Source organism: Xiphophorus couchianus, chromosome 20 (assembly GCF_001444195.1).
Source record: "Xiphophorus couchianus chromosome 20, X_couchianus-1.0, whole genome shotgun sequence".
NCBI lineage: Eukaryota > Metazoa > Chordata > Actinopteri > Cyprinodontiformes > Poeciliidae > Xiphophorus > Xiphophorus couchianus.
The window spans coordinates 6,434,525-6,450,276 of NC_040247.1; the positions used below are offsets into that span (position 1 = coordinate 6,434,525).

Below are 15,752 nucleotides of genomic sequence, written 5' to 3' on the forward strand. Positions count from 1 at the left end.
GAAGTTTCATGTCTCAATTTCTTAAGAAATATCACTTTTGGTTGGCCTTCAATAGTTTAGTTTTACAATTTACTAGCTGATTTGTTCTCTGTACTTAACCTTAGTCAAACCACAAAGTGGGAGGAGCAAAGAGAGCAAGAAGCTTCAAAATCAACAACCACATGTAAAAATGAGAGAAGGAAAAATTAAAAGAGCAACTAGTGAATTATGCAGGAGCAGAAACAGGGTCAGTGTGTTACTGGTCATGCCACAATCCATGCAGAGCCAGTGTAGTCCTGAATGACCTGGATGATATGGCATTCCCTCTGTCACAAGTTGCAAGGTTAATAATGCATTGCCATCGTGCAAACAACAGATCGCTTCAGGTTTCCTGCCTCCACATTTACGAAGCTCTCGCCACTTTGCCTGATCACAAGATGCACTGAAACTATCCTTCCAGTTCCATTTAAAAAATTGTCGCACAAAACTAATTTCCTCTGTTACCATTAAAACACAATTTATTAATTAACTTCCAGCTGTGCTTTGACAATTTTCTAATTTATTAACAATTTTTTCTTATATATTGATATAATTTTCTCTCAAATGAGACACTCTCAAATTGAGACAGTTCAATTCCCAAGACACACAGGACCAGCAATCATGCATGCACACACTCACACAAATACAACATTTATTCCAGTTAATTTTACGTAAAAAACAAAACAGACTCAACTGAGTCTGTTTACTGAGTTTATGTCAGCAAAAATTGTGTCTACATTCAATCCAGTAAATCCAATTTGATGCAATTAAAACACAATTCTGAACAATTAGATTCAGACCAGTCGGCAGAAAGTTGTCTATCTGAACATGACTTTTGGCACAATATAAATGGCACCTATTATGGCCTTCTCTTGCCACTTTTTGGTGCAACTTTTGTCATTTTTTTTTAGCTTCTTATGTCTTGACATCAATCTAATAAGGGACGGTCAGATGGAATATGCTGTAGGGACGGTCAGATGGAATATGCTGTTCGAGGGTGTGACTTATCATTCTGTTTGAATAATTTTATTAACATGGCTCTATGGCATAACAAATGTCTTTCAAAGGGATTTTGCAAGACAAATAGATCCAACTCTTAGCCAGAAATATACAAGATTAAATGAATGCAATCCAATCATAGAGACATATTAAATTGAACTGCATACATTACAGTGCGGTTCTAGTTATTATTTGAGTTTATGATGACAGTAGTTGTGTTGAGTTACAGTGTTTCTTCCTCAAAATGCTTTACCAGATTGTAATGGCCTACTATGGGTGCTATATTCATTTAGCGGAGACAAGCAACAGAGTTATTGGCACTTGCAAATTTTCCTACCTTCTCAGTTACTCTGTGTGTCATGATGGTAGTTTTTAACAAGCCCACATGCAGAACACAAGACAGGAGAGGTAGGATCAGTGTTAAATGATTTAATAATGATCACACAATTATCAGCGAGAATCAGGATGGTCTGGTCCAGGGGCAAAGACAGTGACGGCAACAATGGTTCACTACGAGGAAAGAGCAGAGTGGTGAGTTCAGGGGTCGTGGGAAGAAAGGAAATCTTTCTGGGAAAAACAGGCTGATCTTACTTGTTGCAGATGAACGGAGTCTTGGAGGGGAAACAAAGTATGTCCGGGGTCTCGGTTCTTGGTGGGTCCAAGAACAACGGAGGAGTGCGGCGGGCAGCGGACAGGTAGGCTCGGGTGCAGCGGAGAGACGGAGGAGTGGTACGGCCGCCAGCCGTGGGGGTCCAGGAGATAATTGCAAAACAACGGAGAGGTGAGTCTGGGAACTCGGGCAACCTGTGGATACTTTCCACGGCGTCACGAGGGTGGTTCATAAACCAGGAATTCAACCGGGATCTCATCAAAGGATCACCTAAAAGGCAACGGAGTAAACAAAGATAATTACTAGAATGTTCAAGACAACTAGAAACACAGAGACGGGCTCAGGGGGCTCAGAGGTACCGTGACTGGCTAACACTCAGGCGACGCTGGACTGGCGGCCAACTCCTTAAGTCTGCGCCGCTGATGAAGATGATCACGAACAGCTGCGGATAATAATGCACCGCACTCCAACCGGAACCTGTCGCCATCTGGTGGTAAAAGGTAATAAGGGTGCACAGGAACTCCCACCATGCAGCCAGAACCCCGGAACATAACAGTACCCCCCCCTCAACGGTCGCCACCTGGCGGCCTAGACGAACTGGAAGGCAACGAGGAACGATAGTCGGAGATAAGGGAAGGGTCTAGGATGGAAGAACCAGAGATCCAGGATCTTTCCTCCGGACCGTAGCCCTCCCAATCGACGAGGTACTGCCAGCCGCGACCTCGCCGACGGGAGTCCACGATCCGGCGGACGGTGTATGCAGGATGACCATCAATGTCACGGGGGGGTGGAGGGGGTTCGGCTGGAGGGCAGAGCGTGCTGGTCTGGACAGGTTTGATCTGGGACACATGGAAGGTGGGGTGGACGCGGAGGGAGGCGGGCAGACGGAGACGGACAGCAGACGGACTGATTATGGTTTCAATGGGGAAGGGACCAATGTATCGGGGAGAGAGCTTCTTGGAAATGGATTTGAGCGGAATGTCACGTGAAGAAAGCCAAACCTGTTGACCTGGGATGTATATGGGTGCTGGTCTTCTCTTCTGGTCAGCCAGGCGCTTATTTCTATCTGCAGTGTGGTTGAGGTTACGGATAATGGTGTTCCAGACTTTCTGACAACGGCGGATGTGATGACGGACTGAGGTGACTGAAATATCCTTTTCCTCTGAGGAAAGAAGAGGGGGTTGATAACCAATGGAAGCCTCGAACGGGGACATACCGGTAGCTGCTGAGATGTGGCTGTTGTGAGCGTACTCCACCCAAGGGAGGAATTGGGACCAGTCAGAGGGGTTGGTGGAGGTGAAGCAGCGGAGGGTGGTTTCCAGGTCCTGGTTGAGCCGTTCAGTTTGACCGTTGGTCTGGGGGTGAAAGCCGGAAGAGAGTGAGATAGATGCGTTGAGAGCCGAACAGAAACTTTTCCAAACCTGAGAGATGAACTGAGGACCTCGGTCAGAGAGGATGTCTTGTGGGATGCCATGGAGTCGGAAAACGTGTTTGATCAGAAGTTGAGCGGTTTGAAAAGCTGTGGGCAACTTACGGAGAGGAACGAAGTGGCAGGTCTTGGAGAAACGGTCGACGATGGAGAGGATGGTGGTCATGCCCTTGGAAGGAGGTAGGCCGGTAACAAAATCTATAGATATGTGAGACCATGGCCGTTTGGGGATGGGGAGAGGTTGCAGGAGACCAGATGGTGGTTGGTGAGAGGTTTTATTTCTGGAACAGGTGGTGCAGGCATGGACATACTCACTGACATCTTTATGGACAGAAGGCCACCAAAACTTGCGGTTGACGAGTGCAATGGTACGGCTTATTCCGGGATGTGCAGAGAATTTTGAGGCATGGATCCAGTGGAGAAAACGGGCTCGGACTGAGACAGGAACGTAGAGCTTGTTGGGTGGACAGGTGTCGGGTGCAGGTTCTGTCAACTGAGCTTGTGTAATGATGTCTTCGATCTCCCAGGTAACGGTGGCGACTGTACAACTGGGAGGAAGAATAGTGGCAGGGGCCTTCTCGGAATCATCAGATGAATACAGGCGGGAAAGTGCGTCAGGTTTGATGTTACGGGAACCAGGGCGATATGAGATGGAGAGATTGAATCGAGAGAAAAATAGTGACCAGCGTGACTGACGTGGGTTGAGCCTCCGGGCAGACTGAAGGTAGGACAAGTTCTTGTGATCGGTCCAGACCAGCACCGGATGCTCTGCTCCCTCCAGCCAATGTCTCCATTCTTCCAGGGCTAATTTTATAGCTAGTAGCTCCCGATCTCCCACATCATAGTTTCTCTCTGGAGGTGATAATCTGCGGGAAAAAAAGGCACATGGGTGAGTTTTATTGTCGCGAGGAGAGATCTGGGATAAAACCGCACCAACTCCGGTGTCTGAGGCGTCGACCTCGACAATGAACTGTCGGGACGGGTCTGGCTGAATCAGGATGGGTGCGTTGGCGAAGAGGGTCTTGAGGCGTGAGAACGCCGCTTCAGCCTCCGGAGTCCAACTAAAAGGGATCTTGGAAGAGGTTAGTGCAGTTAGTGGTAAAGCTGTCTGACTGTAGTTTCTGATAAAACGGCGGTAAAAGTTTGCAAATCCGAGGAAGCGTTGGAGCTGCTTGCGGGTTTCGGGTGTGGGCCACTGCAGTACTGCCTGGATCTTTTCCTCCGTTGGCCGTACCTGTCCGCCCCCTAATATGAAACCCAAGAAGGAAATTGACGGCTTGTGGAACTCACACTTCTCAGCTTTGACAAATAGTTTGTTCTCGAGCAGTCTTTGGAGAACCATGCGAACGTGGCGTCTGTGTGTCTCTAGAGTCTGTGAATAAATGAGAATGTCATCCAGGTATACGAAAACAAAGATGTTCAGAAAGTCTCTTAAAACATCGTTTACTAGGGCTTGAAAAAATGCAGGCGCATTGGATAAGCCAAAAGGCATCACGCAGTACTCAAAATGGCCAGTAGGTGTCTTAAATGCAGTCTTCCACTCGTCACCCTTGCGTATGCGCAGAAGATGGTAAGCGTTTCTCAGGTCGAGTTTGGAAAAAACTGTAGCACCGTGCACCGGTTCGAAGGCAGATGATAATAATGGCAGGGGATACTTATTCTTAACTGTAATATTGTTTAACCCTCTATAGTCTATGCAGGGTCTCAGGGATCCATCTTTCTTCCCTACAAAAAAAAAAAATCCAGCTCCCAGAGGGGAAGATGAGGTGCGGATTATACCGGCTGCCAAAGACTCCTTTATATATTTTTCCATAGTGTCTCTTTCAGGTCGAGAAATATTGTATAAGCGACTGGTGGGTAACGGAGCCCCCGGCAGGAGATCTATGGAACAATCATATGGACGGTGAGGAGGGAGAGAAAGAGCCTTGGACTTACTGAACACAGGAGCGAGGTCGTGGTATTCAGAGGGGATTGTGGAGAGATCGACCGGGTCCGCCTCCTGAGGCTCAGCCGGCGGAGGACCTGGGGGAACAGCTGAGCGGAGACAAGATGAGTGACAAGAAGTGGACCAGGATTCTAGGTGTTTTTCGGTCCAGTTTATTTGTGGGTTGTGAAGTTGTAACCAGTGGAAACCTAAAATTATGGGGGAATTGGCTGATGAAAATACAAAAAATGAAATAAACTCACTGTGGTTACCAGAAATGATGAGGTGGAGTGGTTTGGTTTTATGTGTGGCAGCGTTTTTCCATCTAATGCTGTGACTCGCAGTGGAACAGGTAGTGGTTCGGTCTCTATTTTCATCTGTTTCACCAGGGAGTCGTCGATCAAATCTTGTTCGCAACCAGAGTCGACTAGGGCGGATAAAGAAAATGACTGGGTCTGAATCAAAATGGTTGCGAGCAACAGTAAGCGAGGAGAGTCTCTTTCGCTGGGATGGTCCGCCAACCTCCTCGCTGCTACGGGCGGACCGGGAGGTTTAAACGAACCGGACAGTTGGCCAGAAAATGACCCGGGGAACCACAATAAATACAAAGGCGGGCTGAAATGCGCCGCTGGCGCTCCTCAGGAGTCAGGCGAGTCCGACCTAACTGCATGGGCTCGGGTTCCTGAAAGGCTCGGGGCGGAGAAACTGCCGAGGGGGAAGCGGAGCCACCGAGGTGTCTAAATGGTTGGCTCCTACGACCCCAATCTCTCCTTCGGGACCGGATTCTGTGATCCAGTCGGATGGTCTGGCTAATTAATTCCTCTAGGGTCCTAGGTTCTTCAAAAGTAGCCAGCTCATCCTTAATGTTTTCATTTAACGCGTTATAATATGCGCTCTTAAGCGCGGCTGGGTTCCAGCCTGTCGCTGCAGCCTTGATGCGGAAATCAACGGAAAATTCCGCCACAGTTCCATTTCCTTGTTTAATATTCCACAATTCTCTGGAATTAAATGACTGGTCAGCATCTTGACAAAACACCTGTCTGAACTCTTTTATGAATTCATCAAATGAACAGCCATAGCGTGCTGGATCTGGGAAACGAGCTTCGGCCCATAACAAAGCTTGTCCCGACAACGAGGACAGGACGTATGCAATCTTGGAGCTGTCGTAAGGGAAGCTTCTCGGGGAGTGATTGAACATTATCGAGCATTGAAGGAGAAAACCATTACATTTTCTCCGGTCACCTGTGAATCTTTCGGGTGTAGGTGGACGGACCTCAGAAAACGTGGATTGGATCTCCGGAGCTGGGTTTGAAGCTAGAGCTGAGTCAGAAGCTGGAGCGGGATCTGGAGGAGAAGTTTGAGGGGCTGAACCTCGAAGGAAACGGGTTAATTCAGACAGTTGTTGGTTCGTTTCAGTTTGGATTCTACTTAACTCTCTTAATGCGTTTTCATGAGTTTGCAATGTAGATTGTTGTTCGGCTAAGGCTCTCCGGATTGCGTCTGCTGGGCTGATTTGTTGGCCTGAGTGTTCTGTCATGATGGTAGTTTTTAACAAGCCCACATGCAGAACACAAGACAGGAGAGGTAGGATCAGTGTTAAATGATTTAATAATGATCACACAATTATCAGCGAGAATCAGGATGGTCTGGTCCAGGGGCAAAGACAGTGACGGCAACAATGGTTCACTACGAGGAAAGAGCAGAGTGGTGAGTTCAGGGGTCGTGGGAAGAAAGGAAATCTTTCTGGGAAAAACAGGCTGATCTTACTTGTTGCAGATGAACGGAGTCTTGGAGGGGAAACAAAGTATGTCCGGGGTCTCGGTTCTTGGTGGGTCCAAGAACAACGGAGGAGTGCGGCGGGCAGCGGACAGGTAGGCTCGGGTGCAGCGGAGAGACGGAGGAGTGGTACGGCCGCCAGCCGTGGGGGTCCAGGAGATAATTGCAAAACAACGGAGAGGTGAGTCTGGGAACTCGGGCAACCTGTGGATACTTTCCACGGCGTCACGAGGGTGGTTCATAAACCAGGAATTCAACCGGGATCTCATCAAAGGATCACCTAAAAGGCAACGGAGTAAACAAAGATAATTACTAGAATGTTCAAGACAACTAGAAACACAGAGACGGGCTCAGGGGGCTCAGAGGTACCGTGACTGGCTAACACTCAGGCGACGCTGGACTGGCGGCCAACTCCTTAAGTCTGCGCCGCTGATGAAGATGATCACGAACAGCTGCGGATAATAATGCACCGCACTCCAACCGGAACCTGTCGCCATCTGGTGGTAAAAGGTAATAAGGGTGCACAGGAACTCCCACCATGCAGCCAGAACCCCGGAACATAACACTGTGACACTGGTGTACAGTGACAGGATGGACACACACAGCTGCGTTTTTATTAATTACCTTACAGAACAGGACCATGGTCCTCCATGTTCTCTGTTTTGGCTTGGTTCACCTCTTACCTCATTTGGCTCAGGGGATCCAGACCTCAGAGATGCTCCAATGAGCTTCAGCAAACACCGCACACTCACACTAATGCAGTGTGACAATCTGTTTTTTCTTTCTGCACGGTACTGCAGGGAGTCGGCGGAGTGATGTTTTTCTAATTGCAGATAATGATGAAGAGAAAAGTAGGTATATTTTCCCTATTCAGGGTGACTTTTTGATTCTTTTGTGAATGTGGGCTACCAGTTGGTCAAAACCCAGGAGATAGTTCTGGTATTTATTTGTTTATTGGTCCTGAAAATTCAAATTGAATGTGGTGACATTACCATGTATGTCAGAGTGACATCAATACAATGTCTCTCTTTCAGCAAAACCTGTAAATCAGATCCATTAAAGAGATTTTAACAACTACTTAAACAGATGAATTAGAAGCTCAATACACCAACCAATAAGTTTGGGTAATGTAAGTTCCTCACCAAACATCACAATGGCAACAAGGTCATGGGAAAGCTTACCACTAAACATTCACAATAGCATTTACAGGTTTGATATTATATACTGGCCTCCTTTGTTCCCGGATGTTTAATTACCGAGGAATTAAACACATTTAGTTCCAAACACAATCACACACCTCAGTGGCATCTTAATTCCTGGCAGCCTCAGGGACCAGCAGCAGCAGTAACCCAGCCTTTGTGGGTCCTGCATTGAAAGGAGTGTGTCAGCAGTTCAGCAGAGGTCTAGAGCCATATTTGTTTTTTTTCCAGCTGCCTGGTCTACTGCGCTTCTGCAACAGGCAGCGAGCAGAGCTACAGAATTGGTCACTGTGAATCAGGGCCTTGTTGGGAATGGGTAACCTCACAAAGATGTGTGAGGCATAATGGGGGGAAAAAAGAAAGTGCACTCAGTCCTTCTGTGGGGAATTTGGCTCGTTTGGGAGCAGTCGGTTCATTCTAGTTAGCTTTTGGGATGTGCCAGGCCTCCACAGTGCCAAAAGCTATGAGTAATGCTGCAGCGGCACAGGGTACCAACAAGTGCACAAATTTATCTTTCTCACAGGGAAAGAAACAGATTTTAAACTCACAGTACGTTGTCTTAAATCTGAAATGTAATGAACACTGAAAATGTCAGTGTCTGCAAAATGACTATTTGGGTAGGAGAGCATTTCATCCACTCTAGTTGCATTTCCATTATAAATGTGCAGAAAACATAGTCCATATTCCGCTAATGTTGAAAAAACACAACTTTGCAATTGCAGTGTTTCCAGTAAATAAGAAAAGCAATTAGAATCACACATTAATTAGTTTGTCCACATGAAAAACATGCAGCTCCATGATCTTCAATCTGCTTCCTGCTGTCTTCTTCATCATGGTTTCCTAGAGGAAATAGCTGGTTGTTAATCATGTGACTAGTATGATGCAAAAAAAACTGCTTCATTGTGAAATTATTTACCTCAATCTAAACCACCTCAATCTAGTGCCAAAACTTTTATTAAAAAAAGAAGGTTTTGCACATATATTTTTGAAATGTCAAATTATGTAATTATATTGTCATTGGAAACACAGCTACCTTAGCCTTCCTGAGGAGACACGAGGATTACATAATAAATTATCAGAAAAAGATTTTTTCCAAACATAGAATGCAAACAAGATATGGAAAAGCTTTGTAGAGAAATGCCACACAATCTTTTGAGAACTTGAGTTGTTACCACACCTGACCATATGTCAACTTATGTGCTTTATCTCCAAGTTTCACAACCTGAGAAGAACTGAAAACAGTCAGAGCCCTTGGATCACGTTCCTGCTTTCTCTAAATCCTGTCACACTTGTTAGGTTGTTGAAGATCTCTGCTGCAACTATTTCTTCTGAACCTGGATCTTTATTTTATCTTGTGAATCACTCAAATTAAATGCTTGTTTAATCTGTTGGTGTAAATGTTTTAGTTTGTTTGTCAAGCAACTGCTCCGGATTTCTTTTTCTTAAGAGATGTCTACGTTTTTATAACACTATTTGGAGTCACAACCCTTGCTAACTAAATGACGTTGTGTAATCATTGGACTGTCGCCATGTAGGTCAGTGATCTGTATCAGCTCATGTTGGATTTAGGGTTATTTGAAATATTTTTTTGTCTCTGTCTTGGTTACACAGTTAAAACCATATGTTTATACACGCTTAATAATAATAATAATAATAATAATAATAATAATAATAATGGTAATTATAATAATAAAAAACTTTTTTTCTGAGTGTTTGACATTAAATGAGGGAAAATGATGATTCCTCTTATGTCCATGTCTTCATGTTTTGATTTTGGATCTCTTACAGCAAGATTCATGTGCAGTTTCTTTCCCAAAGTTGTTACCACAATAAACTTTGAACTTAAAGCATTACATTAAACACAACACCTCATTATCTTGAAGCAATTTTCAAAGGAGTATCTCTAGGTTTACTATCTATTATGTATTTTATCCATTTTAATTTCAAATAAAACCTGGTTCTCTAGTGTGCTGAATTTTGCTTTATGCTTTCACAATGACTATAAAGAATTTGATTTTATTTAAAAATCATTGAAACTTTCTGAGAGATCATCTTCACTAAGCTAAATTTCACTATTTCTGTACTTTGAGCATAAAGCAGTGCTAACACATGTGTAGGAATGTTATGCAAAAACTTCAAATTCTTAGAAACAATGACATTCTTTGTGTTGGTGAAGTAAGAGCTTGAGTAAACAAAAGTAGAGACAATGCCCATGTGTTTCCACGTGAATTTGTTCCAGAGTACTCATTTATTGAGTTGCTCATTGAGCAATAAAATCTGGTCAGGTAGGTTGGAGTTTGCTGCCTACGTCTGCAAGCAAAGCAAAGTATTTTAATAAACTCATAATTCAGGTAAATGGTCAAGAGTTTGACTTTGTCAATATTTGTACATTATGACTGATGTATATTATTGACTGGGATGCTTAATGCAGTATAAAGAAACAAATAAGTAACATGCAAATCAAAACTGTCTTAAATGTCCTGACTTTATTTTCTAATGTACAGTTTGTATTTTTTGTAAAAACCACTATTAAAGCTCCAAAAATTTGTGACCATTGATCAATAAATCCTTTAAGAACTGTTGATGCTTTTTCCAAAGGAAGAAAATAATGAAAGGTGGGCAGCTTTAATCAAGCGTCTTTAATCAAGTTTTTGCTACACCATAAGGGCTTGAAAAATGAAAATCCTCTAAAAGATCAAGTGAAATAGGAAACTCCTTCCCTGTGAAATCCAGCTGATCAATCACCTGACCAGTTTGTTGGAAACCACTGAGCAAATTCTTGGCGTTTGTTTCCAACAAATTAGAGAGCAGCAGCTCTGCCAAGAAACAGTTTCAGCACATTATAATCATGGCTTTGTTACAACTTTTCATCATTACATAAGTCTTCATTGGTGTTTCATGTGCTTGGCTGATTTGCTTAGCTGTTCCCATTAACAAAGAGAGCATGAATAAAGATAGCACTGGTGTTTAAAAATATAAACATCTCAACAAGATTAATCCACAGAATAGTGAATCAGAAAGTTTCTTCATATTAGAGTAAAAAGATTTTACTTGCTATATAAGCTGTATTTTTACATCAGTATGTGAAATACATTAGTGGTGAACATTCTCAAGAGGGAGTACCTGCTTATTGTGTGTATCATTTTACTTCTAAAAGATCAATGTTAGTCTTTTCCAATTTGGTTTCTTTAAGTCTCAATTCAGCTTCCTTTGTGTTAATTACTCACTTTGCATCAGTCTGTCTGTTTGCTCTTTTCTAATCCCGTTTAACTCACCTGCATTCTTTGTTATTGTTCACTTTTCCTGCAGTATGGAAAGTCACAGTTTTTTATTGTTCCTTGCTAGATTTTTCCACCAAAGTGCCTGTTACTCCATCTGTGCTCCATGACCTTTAAGCCCTGTTTGAAATTTGTAGTTTCTAAACCATCACAAATGTTATCCCTAGTTCCTGTCTGCATTTTGGTCTTATAAGCAACCTACAAAACATTACACAATTGGGTTATGTTAAGGGGGCATTATCTGAACCACACTAGTAAATCGACCTCTCAATGGCTCAAACAGAAAAAAAAAACATCTGAATCAACTAAAACAAAATGAGTTAAGTGAAGCCTACTCAATATCTTGCCTTAAATCTAAGTGAGATGAAGTGACATAAACTTAAACAGGCTCTTTTGGGTTGTAACCCCACCAAAATGACTGAATGAAAATGATTCAGTAATAAGTTGTGCACCAAAAATACACAGCAGTGACTTACTTTCAGTTATTGCAAAATACTTGATGGTAGGTGTTCCTCCCAAGGGTGGTGCAACCAGTTACTAGGAAGCAAGTATTTCTACAGAGAGCCAGCCTGCTTCAACAGATTTTTGCTCATAATAAGTGAAATCATCATTTTAAAATGGCATTTTTGTAATAAATGGGGTTATATTTGTTTGATATTAAAATGTGTACAATAATGTTAAATATTTCAGTGTGATTAAAAATACAAAAACAGCAGAAATTTATAATGGTCTTGTTTTTCACATTGTGTTGGTAAAGAAGTTATTTGTTTGATCCCCCTGTACTGCCCCTGTTATGCTAACCATTAGCCTCACTCCTGTGTGAGAATTATCTCCTGCTTCTCCAAACCCATTGTGATTTTCTGTTCATAGCAATAAATCCAGTATGTACCAACTGTTGAAAATAAACCTTTTCATGAAACCCCACTCCATGAGGTCCTGACTGCTCCTTTAAGGGGTTAAATAAAAGCTCACCTATTGCACTGAGGTACTATGAACAGTGAAGCGGTACATATACGCATGTATTCATGTTGACTCTAGATAGAGCCTATTGTATTGCTCAAGGCTTGTGTGACGACACATTGGAAATGATTATCTTTAAAGAGAGACAGACATTGAATTTTCGAATGGCAGTAAGAGAGTGTGCTTGCATATAAACACTAGGTTATCGGTGTTCCTGATAGGCTCTGTTCAATGGGGTTGGTCAGATAGACGTCCCAGTTTGAGACGTGTTGGTTGCTGAGATTTCAGGTCCAACTAACGGAGACAAAGGAAGCATCAAGATAAACTTTAGAAATCCATTGTTCTTTCTGTGAAGCAAGTTACTGATGAATTGATTTGCTCAGCTGTGGAAACACAGTGACAAACGCATAAAAACAGTTTTTCTAACAAATACACATGAAAGTGAGACTTTCACATCCAAGCACAAAGGGGAAAAAAGAGCATGATTGCAGTCAAGCATAGCACAATAAAAGCTTTTATTTTTAATGTTGATCAATCATAGTTGAGTCAAACTCAGCAAAACTTCTATCCCCAAAACAATTTCATCAGTCAGCCGTCTTCTAGATCGACAAAAAAATATTGGAGTCTGGAACAAAGTAATGGAGCAATAACAAACTGAGAAGCTGTTGTCCGTAGAGACAGTCTGTGAGAATTGTTAAGAAACACAGGCCTACATAACTGTGACCCTGTCTGGGTTAAAGCTGTTGTCCAGAGTAAGTTTGGTATCCATGGTTTTGCCAGTGATGCCTTTGAGAACCTCTTAGATGGTCACAGTCCCATTCATGAAGTGGACAGATCCCTGTACCTCAACAACCAACCCTTTTTGGCACAGCACAATATTAGATCCTGTCAGCCAATTGCACTCGAAGCCCTTAAAAAGGAGGATGACATGTTTATGTTTGGGTTTCTAACAATAAAAAGCAAAACTACATCACTCTTTGCCAGGGAACGAAAACAAGGCCTGAATGCTGCCGATGGGTGAAAGATATTTAGTTTTTTTGATCCCGATAAATTAAAGGAATCTACCCAAGGATTAAACTGAGAAGTTGCGGTCATGTTGACAATTAAGTTCTGTAAACAAACAGTTATTGAATTAAAAATGTAATGTCATGGTGACATAGCAACAAAAAAGAAGAAAAGGATGTTAAGTTATGACTTAACAGCAATGAAAATAAGAATTGTAATAACGCAAGACTTTATAGAAATGTTAGTGCTGCTGAAGGCTAACTTGTGATGCTGTAAGTCACAGGTTTTAATAACCAGCTGTACGGAAACAACAGGAGCCAGTTGTGTATTGCTTTCTCCTCATGATGAAAGAAAGCCTTTGATGCATTTGTTTAGACGGAGGACAACCCAGATCTTGCTTATCAGGAAATAAACCTGATTTTTGATAGACCCAAGCCCAGGCTCTAGGGATATAGTATTGCGTCTGCATGTTTGGTTAACAGAAGGCCTCCAACAAAGATGCAAAGTGTGCCGCACATGCACATGTCATTGTACACATCCTGCTCTCGCACTTCCGCTTATAGGCCTGAATTTCTTATCTTAAAGTTATCATTCACTTTGAGTGGTGATCAAAAGTAAAGAAGTTCCAAAATCTCACCTTGATTGCATAAAAAAATAAAACATCAGAGAAACAGCAACTATTAATGCTAAACTTAAGCATTTGATGAGGAGCAGTAAAGAAAAAACAATAAGGTTATTTTACTTCTTTGTTAATTTTTTTTTTTCCACTAAATTAAGCAGACATGACAGCTGCTTGGAAATATGCGAGCCCTTAAGGTGGTATCGTCATGAACACTGATATGTACTGATTTTTATTAGCTTGTTGCCAATGCAGCTATGATACATGTGTAAATTAGCATCAATAGCAGCGATGAAATAAATTATATGCAAGTTACTGCTGTATTATTATTTCATTACAATGGGTCGTGAACTGAATGTGAATTTAAAAGTTTAGATTCCAAGATCTCATTTTCTAACTTTGCACTTTGGGGCCTTTCTCCCCAACTCTTTAGGCCCATTTCCTGTCTGAGTGCTGCAAGAATGGACCCAGTAGTGCCAGTCTTGCACTAAATGCAGATGAACAAATCAAGTCTGGCTACCTGTCCAGGGTGTACTTTGCCCCTCGCCCAATGACCTCTGGATTTAATCACCAGCCTCCTGTGATCTTGCAGGGATAGGAAGTTTGGACAATAGATGGATTGATGGATGGAGTTTGCTCCGAGAAAGTAAATATCTCTCTCATCACCCTTAACATACTAGAGTCAAGAGAGTACAAAACCAAATCTAGAATTTTAACATGGTCTATCCTTTGATCTAAAATTCATGAAACCCAACCTCAGGTGGAAAGAGCTACAGACCACAGATTCCATATTTTTGTCAATATTTAAAGTTGCAGTAGGGGGTTCTAAGAAAACCCTGGGCTTTTCTCAGAAAATTTGAACAACCACACCTTACAGGTTCATCACCTTTGCTGTCTGCTGTGCTATGGCTCTCCGTCCATTACTTTTCCTTCACTGCATGAAAGAAGCCTGCTGACAACTGGAGAAATCTGCAATTTTTCTGTTGTTTCTGCGCCATTAGCACAGCTACGGCACATTGAACAACAATACCTGCTGAACAGAGTAAGGGTGTGAGCTTGCCCAAGAGCATGACATATATCTTTTTAACATGTCCTGTCCTGCAGTGTGGCATTCAGAGTTCTTTTCTGAGTGTCAAGGTGAGGCCCAACAGATTTACTTCCACAAGTTGAGCATTTTGGCTTTCACCATGGTGTTCGAGTTGATATGAAACTTTATCAAAAATTGCTTTGGGTTTATTTCAGATGTAGCAGATACAGAAATTAAAGGAAGAAAGATAGGGGAAAAGTTTAAAAGGAAAAATGATAGGAGTGGAGGAAAGAATGCAGCTTGTAGAGAGCACAAGTCACACAAGTCTGCCTCTAGAGCTGCAGAAAGATGAAAAAACAAAACCAAGAAAAGACAGCTACAAACAAAATATGCATATAAAATAGTAACTATTATAACCACTGAAATGTACATGTTACAATTTAATACAAATTAATATATTTAGGGGCAACCATGCCCCATTGAGTGTAACTGCAGAACGTCTAAGGCCCTCCTTCTGACTCTGATTTGTTGTTTCTGACCTTAAGAGCATGTGTGAGTGTGGATTCATGTTCGGTGGACACAAATTGGACAATTTGGGTTTGAATCACAACATTTGTGATTCAGTCTTATGTACCAAAGCACATGCCTATATTTATTTTCAAGCAGGTGAGTCAGGCAACAATGTAATCCTTATTCTGTTCACCTTTGTGAATAATACACCCTCTCTTGTCTCCTATTCATAGTTCAACTTTATATATTAATGCAACCTGAAACACACAGCCAGGAATAAACCGTTAAGCAGTTTCAGGATGACTTAACGATGACAACACAAGCTTTTGAATAAGAGGATCTTTTTAATACATAAGAAACGTCACTAAAAAGGAGTAGAAATGCCAAGTATTGGGAGC

At 42.3% G+C, this 15,752-nt stretch overlaps 2 long non-coding RNA genes across 2 annotated transcripts; both read right to left on the reverse strand.

Annotated features, from left to right (window-relative positions):
* Nucleotides 1-1,431: 1,431 nt before the first annotated feature.
* On the reverse strand, nucleotides 1,432-1,749 carry LOC114134985 (uncharacterized). Its single transcript, XR_003593502.1, has 2 exons — nucleotides 1,609-1,749; nucleotides 1,432-1,527 (listed from the first exon to the last, which is right to left on the reverse strand). It is a non-coding gene; the product is annotated as an uncharacterized LOC114134985 (long non-coding RNA).
* Nucleotides 1,750-6,570: 4,821 nt separating this feature from the next.
* On the reverse strand, nucleotides 6,571-6,888 carry LOC114135053 (uncharacterized). Its single transcript, XR_003593529.1, has 2 exons — nucleotides 6,748-6,888; nucleotides 6,571-6,666 (listed from the first exon to the last, which is right to left on the reverse strand). It is a non-coding gene; the product is annotated as an uncharacterized LOC114135053 (long non-coding RNA).
* Nucleotides 6,889-15,752: the final 8,864 nt, after the last annotated feature.